Consider the following 8,361-nt stretch of genomic DNA (forward strand, 5'->3'; position numbering starts at 1 on the left):
GCTGTCCTGGAACTCACTCTGTAGACCAGGCTGGCCTCAAACTCAGAAATCTGCCTGCCTCTGCCTCCCAAGTGCTGGGATTAAAGGCATGTGCCACTACTGCCTGGATCCCCTAATGTGTTTCTTCTCCTGTTTATCCTTTGAGTAGAGGGAGACTATTTTATATCCAGCTACTTTGCTGAAGTTATCATGTTTAGGAGTTCTCTGGTGGAATTTTGGGGATCACTTATGTATACTATCATATCATCTGCAAATAGTGATATTTTGAATTCTCCATTTTTAATTTGTATCCCTTTGGCCTCCTTTTCTTGTAGAACTTCAAGTACTGTGTTGAAGACATAGGGAGAGATTAGGCAGCATTGTCTAGTCCCTGATTTTAATGGGATTGCTTCAAGTTTCTGTCCATTTAACTTGATGTTGGCTACTGGTTTGCTGTATATTGTTTTCACTATGTTTAGATATGGGCCTTGGATTCCTAATCTTTTGAAGACTTTTCACATGAAGGAAATGCAGGGATGGGGGCATGGAGCAGATATTAAGGGAATGGCCAACCAATATTCAGCCCAACTTGAGACCCATCACACGGGCAAGCTCCATTCCCTAACACTATTAACGATACTCTGTTATGCTTGCAGACAGGAGTCTAGTATGGCTGTCCTCTGAGAGGCTCCAACCAGCAGCTGATACAAACAGATACAGATTCGCACAACCAAACAGTGGATGGAGCTTGGGGACTCTTATGGAAGAATAAAAGGAAGGATTGTGGGCCAAAAGAACATAAGAATTCCACAGGAAGACCAACAGAACTACCCTTAACCCTTGGGGCTCTCAGACAGAGTCATCACCAAACAAAAAGCATACATGGGCTGGACCTAGGCCTCCCCCCACACATGTAGTAGATGTGCAGCTTGGTCTTTGTGTGGGTCCTGAAAACCTGGAGGGGAGGGCTATCCCAAAAGGTTTTGCCCTGTATGTAGGATATGTTTTTCTAGCTAGGTTGCTTTGTCTGGCCTCAGTAGGATAGAATTTACCTAACCTCACAGAGACTTAAAGTGCCAGGGTGGGGAGATAACCAGCAATCCACCACCTGCTTAGAGGAGAAGGGGAGGGGGTATTTGAGGAAGAATTGTGGGAGGGGGTGACTGGGAGGGGGCAATGAGCAGGATGTAATGTGGATGGGTAAAAATAAATTAAATAAATAAGGTCATCATGAAATTTGCAAGTACATGCATGTAACTACAAAAAAACCCAACCTGATTGATGTAACACAGATTAGAAAGAACAATGTGATATATATTACATATATGTAGATATTAGTTGTTAAATAAATGGTAATAGAGCTACAATGTGTAGATCAAGAGTTTCTGTATAAATTAAGGCAATAGAATGTACAATGCATCACATTAGGAAAGAGAAATATAATAGATATTGATAAATAGATGAGCTCTAACAGGAGGATCAAGTAGGATGCAGTAGGGGAGGTAGGGCAATGGATATTATATGGAGAGGTAGCTAAACTGAAAAGCAGTTTCAGGTGTAATATGAAAACCTAATACAGTGAAAGTTTCCTAAAATATATACAAAGATGTAGGTGATATAACAAAATTGTCAAATAACTGGGAATGCAGAATCATAACAGGACACGTCTTGTCAAGAAGTGAAGCTTCTAGAACCAGGAGTGGGTTCCATCTAAGTGTGATGTGAGCCAAGAGAGTGCCATAAGGATTCCTAAAATTCCCAGGCCTTTGCCAAGACTATAGGTTGTTCTTTAAAAACTAAAATCAACATCATACTGCTGAAGACAACAACACGATTCATTGAGCATTGACAGTTGAACTGGTGATTTCATAAAGTCTTCACTTCAAAGTACTAGTCTCTTTGGTATTGGAACATACTTTGCACACTATCAAAAGAGAAAAAAAAATGACCAAGCCACACATATTTTGTTCTATATTGATGTTCTGCCTACAAGATATGCTAGGGCAATGGTGGCACAAAATGTAACTAGCCAATGTCTGATTTGACTTAAAACCCCCTCTGTGGAAAGGAATCCATAAATGATATCACTGGGGTGACCAAGAACTTGAGACAAGATAGCCTAGAGGACCTATCTCTGCTAAAAATCTTCAATACTAATTCTCTTATCCTACCAACAATTATACTTGGTCCAAAGTATCATGAAAAGACCTCATAAAGAGATGTCTGGCATGAAGTTTATCACATTTCTATAATAGCCAGAACATAGAAAGGGACAAGAAGTTTCAAGAGACACTGACAACAAGCCAAAAGGAAAATACTGGGCTGCTACTACAGCTAGATAAGTGGCAAATGGACAAAGAAAGATGGAAAAGTCTGTGTACAAAGTTTTCGTGGGTACAGGCAAGGACACTGGGGAGACAGAAAGAACAGGCTAAGGGAGGGAATACAATAGGTATTCAGGATACAGACAGTGCAGTCAGTTTTACATGCACAATCTTTTTAATCCTAGTAATCTACAGAAAGCCTTTCCTCATGACCATACAAAGACCCTTCGTAAATTAAGAGAGAATGTGTCCCTGGAGTATCATTGAAGGATTATGTTTGATGCCTTCATTTTGATTCCCTAAAGAAAGGAAATATTCGATGACTATTTTTAGATTCCTGCAGAATCTCATCTTTGGGGGTGGGAGGTGTTCTATGCCAACTTCTCAATAGGTCCTGTGACAGCTGACTGTGCTGAGATTGCCAATGCAATGATTCTGATCATCAAACCCCATAGGAGTGGTCAGGTCGACATCAAAATCACAAGTAAGAGAGTGTATACCTGATAATCATTCTCTTTCTGATGCAGAACAGATACATAGACAGGTATGCAGACTGGAAGTCCTGAGATGTCATGAGGAAGATGAAGATGGGAAACTTAGAGGAAGGCAGCCATCATGAGTATTTTGCACACATAAACGATGTAGATTGTAAGTACTAAAATGGACTATTGGTCACATAGTCCACCAAAGATACAGTGAGGTAATTGGAGACATAAAGAGTAGAGATAAAGAAAAGGGGTGAGTCAGCAAGCTTGACGTAAATCAAAGAAAGTGAAGTTAATCTAATATTCAGAGGTCCAGACAGTTCAAATTTTTTTGTGATTTCCACTTCTACAAGAAATCTACCAGAAGAGCTAGACATACTGTGTGCCTGATCTGAGTTTCACTGCTAAGTGGGGTTGATTCTTGATGAAGAGGTCTTGGTAGAAGATGGCACCCATAGATTTTTCTGTCTACTTTGAGAGTTCTTCCTTTCTTGTAATTGACCTATTACTCAACACAGAATACTATGACCCTGGGTAATTGAATACAGCATCAATAACTGGCTGCACTATACATCTGCAGACTGTTTTAAATCCATGAGAATAGTTATTCAAACAAACTATGGTGGCTAAAAAAAACAGACTCTTCCAACAATAACCAGGTAAGAATAAAGCAGAAACATGGAAATATTTATACATATATTACTCAGTCAAGGGGGACTGAGAGAAAAGGCTGAGAAATTATAATATGGCATGTGTGGAATGAAAAAACTACAAAAAGTCAGAAAGCTGAGTGGAAGAACTAAAAGTGGAGATGAAGAAATAATGATAGATGTTAGATATTTCAAAACAGAGCTTGGGAATCCTGTGATAGACCACATTGGACAAGTACATACACTAAGAGGAACAAGAGAAAAGATCATCATGGCTCCTGTTCAAGGGCAACCCCCCCACACACACATTCATAGAATATTCTGTGTTCTGAAAAGAGAGATTAATAAACAAACATCTAAAAAAGATAAGATAACTTAGTAAATTAGAATGAATTTCAAAAAAAAAGTGGAGTAAAATGTTAGAATAAAGGAGTGATATAAGGAACTCAGTATGATTATCTAAAAAAGGAGAGGGTAGAGAGAGAAGAGAGAGAGAGAGGATGGAGGACATGAAGAAAGAGATGGGAAGATGGAAATCACAAAAAAATGTAAGCAGAGGGAGTAATACTGAGGAGTGAATGAACATGGGTAAGGAACTAGCCTTCTAACTTTCAACCATCTTTTTTCAAGTTTATACAAGAACCATCCTCTGTCAGACCTGATGGGCCCTGTAGTGTTGTCAGGAGAGAACATGGCCTTGCCCTGCTTCAGTTACTATCAAATTGATATGTTCCATCTGTCCATGAAAGATGTGTCATCCCAGGGTGGCCATTTATACTTCCCTGCTGCTGGTAAGAAAGCCTTATATATACCTGTGTCTTGTGACTAACAAAATTCTAAAGTTATTTCTGAGAAATATCCTACCAATGATAGGGAGAAAGTATAATAGAGAGCTACATAGAGGAACTTCTGGGATATATATTGTTTATATAAAGCATGAAGTCATATATATATATATATATATATATATATATATATATACCCATACACAATGACAATAATAATAATCAAACAAAAAGAAGCTATTAATTTAAGAAAGGGATTATGGTAAAGCATGAGGGAAGGGTTCCTGGAACAGGCTGCAGAGAGGAAAGAAAAAATGAAATAGATATCAGTACATTTCATATAAAAGCTTGAAAAAATGGAGCTTGAGAATGATTATTAGGTTAAAAAATGTAGATATGGAGTCTCCTAAACAGTCATCATTTTCCTTGGCCATCACACTGGAATAAGTTTAGGCAAACATAGAAATGGGTCAGGACTGAATAAGATTGGGATCAGCCTGGGCAGGTCAGAGATACTCTTCCCAGAGTATTCCTATTGTCTCATCATATGACTAAGATCAAAAACTCAAAAGACAGCAGATGCTGGCAATTATGTCGAGAAAGTTGATCACTCCCCCATTGCTGGTGGGATTACCAACTTGTACCAGTATTCCAGAAATCAATTTGGCAGTTCCTCAGAAAATTGGAAATAGTTCTACATGAAGCCCAGAAGCTCAGAATACCCAAGATACAATTCACAGACCATGTAAAGCTCAAGAAGGAAGACCAAAATGTGGATGCTCCAGTCCTTCTTAGGAGGGGAAACAAAATACTCTCAGGAGGTAGAGGGTGGGAGGGAGAGAGGAGAGGGAGGGGAAAGAGGGCAGGATCAGGTGTGGGAGGAGATGGGGGATATGTACAGAGGGTCAGGAAATTGAACAGGTATGCAGCAATGGGGGGTGGGGAAATGGAAGTGGCCACCAGAAAGTCCCAGAAGCCAGGAAAGCAAGAGGCTCCCAGGACTGAACAGGGATGAGATTGGCTGAAATACTCAACAAAGGGGAGGGAGAATCTGTAGAGACCATATGCAGAGGTGGCCCCCAGTTGGGAGATGGGGCCACCCACTCATTTCCAAATAAGGGAACAAAATGTGGAGGGGATCAATCCTGTATACAGATACCAAGCCCAGTCACTATTGTGGGTGTCTAAAAGTTCTTGGTGACAGGAGCCTGATATAGCTGTCTCCTGAGAAGTTCTGCCAGAACCTGACAAATACAGAAGTGGATGCTCACAGACAACCATTGGACTGAGCACAGAGTCCCCAATGGAGGAGTTAGAGAAAGGGCTGAAGGGGCTGAAGGGGTTTGAACCCCATAGAAAATACAACAATATCAACTAACCAGACCACCCAGAGCTCCCAGGGACTGAACCACCAACCAAAGATTACCCATGGAGGGACCCATGGGGTCCAGCTGCATATGCAACAGAGGATGGCATTATCTGACATCAATGGGAGGAGAGGCCCTTGATCCTGTGAAGGCTCAGTTTCCCAGTGTAGGGGAATGCCAGGGCAGTGAGGTAGGAGTGGGTGGGTGGGAAGAGGAGTTCATTCATATAAGCAGGGGAGGGGGTATAGTAGGGGGTTCTGGAGGGGAAACTGGAAAAGGGGATAACATTTGAAGTGTATTTTATTGAATACATAAAACATCCAATTAAAATTCTCAGGATTGAAATTAAAAAAAAAAAAAAAAAAAAGACCTGGCTACACTGCTCCTAGGCACATAACCAAAAGTCTCTCTACCATATCACAAGGATATGTAGTCCACTTTGTTCATGGCAGCCTTTTTCATAACATACAAAACCTGAAAAGGAAGCTAGATGTCCCTCAACCGACAATGGATACATAAAATATGATTTGTTTTACACAACGAAATACGAATCAGCTATTGCACACAAGGACATTATAAACTTTGCAAGTAAATGAATGCAACTAGAAAACATCATCCTGACTGAGATACTCTGGACCCAAAAGTATATGCATGTTATGTACTCACTAATACGTGGATATTAGCCAAAAAAAAAAAAAAAAAAAAAAAAAAACCCACAGAAAATGCATGGTATAGCCCTCAGAACCTAAGAAGCAGGAATGCCCAAGTGAGGAAGATTCAATCATACTTAGAAGGGGGAACAAAATAATCATGAGAGGTCAAGGAAGGGAAGAACCTGAATGGGATAAGAGAGAAGGAGGGGAAAGAGGTTAAGGTCAGGTATGGGAAGAAAAAGAAAAGAGGCCCTGAGATTCAGAAGAATGAATGGAAACATGCCATTGCCAGGGGTGTGGGTGGGTATGGACCTCTAGAAAGTCCCAGAGATGTGAGATGAGGGAGGGTCCCAGGACTCAATATGGGTGATCTTAGCCACAATATCCAACAGTGGGGGAATAGGGAATCTGAAGAGAACACCTCCAGTAGTCAAACTGGACCCCCAGTGGAGGGATGAAGACATCAACCTACCTACAAAACTTTCAACCCCAAATTGCACCTGTTGGAAGGAAGTGTAGGAACAATAATTGAGAAGAGACTAAAGGATTGGCCAACCAGTGACCAGCCCGACTTGGAATCCATCCCATGAGCAGGCACCACTCCTTAACATTATTACTGATGCTATGTTGTGCTTGCAAATAGGAGCCTAGCATGGCTGTTCTCTTAGAGGCTTTTACTGCAACTGATTGAGACAGATGTAGATCCTCACAGCCACCATTGTCCAGAGGTCTAGGACCTGTATGAATGAGTTAGAGGAAGGATTGAAGGAATTGAAGCAGATGGCAGCCCCATAGGGAGACTTACAATATCAACTAACCTTGACCCCTGGGCACTCCCAAAGACTTAGCCACCAACCAAAAAGTATACACAGGATGGTCTGCAGTCACTGGCACATGTGTAGCAGAGGGCTGCCTTATCTGACCTCAGTGGGAGATAATGCACCAAATTCTGAGGAGAGGTGATGGGGAGATAGATGTGGGAGACAACCTTCTCAGAAATACAGGGGAGTAGGAAGAACTCTGTAAGGGGGGAACTGGGAGGAGGCAGCATTTGGAATGTAAATTAAATAAATAAATAATAAATAAATAAATAAATAAATAAATAAATAAATAAATAAATAAATAGTGCACAGAACAAAATAGAGAATTCTCAACAGACAAATACCAAAAGGCTGAGCAGTGCTTATAAAAACATTTAGTATCCTTAGCCAACAGAGAAATGCAAATCATAACAATTCAGATTTCATCTTACACTTGTCAAAGTGACTAAGATTAAAAATATAAACTACAACTCATACTGGTGAGGATGAAGAGCAAGGAGAACATTTTCACTGCTATTTGGAAGTGTTTCATAAAATTAAGAATCAATCTAACTCAAGACTATACACAAAGGATGCTCCACTGTACCACAAGGACACTTGCTCAATTATGTTCATAGCAGCTTTGTTCCTAATAGCCAGAAGCTGGAAACAATCTAGATGTCCCTGAACTGGAACTGGAAAACGGATAAAGAAGTTTGGGATTTTTTGTTTTGTTTTGTTTTGTTTTGGGGTTTTTTTTGTTGTTTTGTTTTGTTTTTGTTTTTTTGTTTTTGTTTTATAATGGAGTATTTCTCAGCTGTTAGAAACAGTGACATCATGAAACTTGAAAGCAAATGGATTGAATTAGAGATGAGAATGCTCACAACCAACCATCAGACTGAGCACAGGGACCCCAATGGAGGAGTTAGGGGAGGGACTGAAGGAGCTGAAGAGGCCTTATCTGGCATCAATGGGAGGTGAGGGTCTTGGTCCTGTGAAGGCTTGATGCCCCAGTGTAGAGGAATGCTAGGCGGGTGAGGTGGGAGAGGGTTGGCAGGTGGGGGAGCACCCTCATAGAAGCAGGTAAGGGGGTGGGGTAGGGGGTTTGCAGAGGAGAAACCAGGAAAAGAGATAACATTTGAAATTTAAATAAACAAAATATCTAATTTAAAAAAAAGATTAAAAAAAGAAAGAAAGAACAAAAAGGACCATCATGTGTAAGATAACCCAGACCCAGGAAGAAAAATGGTATGTACTCACTTACAAGTGGACATTAGCCTTAAAGTAAAGGGAGAGCATGCTAGAATCCATAGATCCT

The sequence above is a fragment of the Mus pahari genome, chromosome 9 (assembly GCF_900095145.1).
Source record: "Mus pahari chromosome 9, PAHARI_EIJ_v1.1, whole genome shotgun sequence".
NCBI lineage: Eukaryota > Metazoa > Chordata > Mammalia > Rodentia > Muridae > Mus > Mus pahari.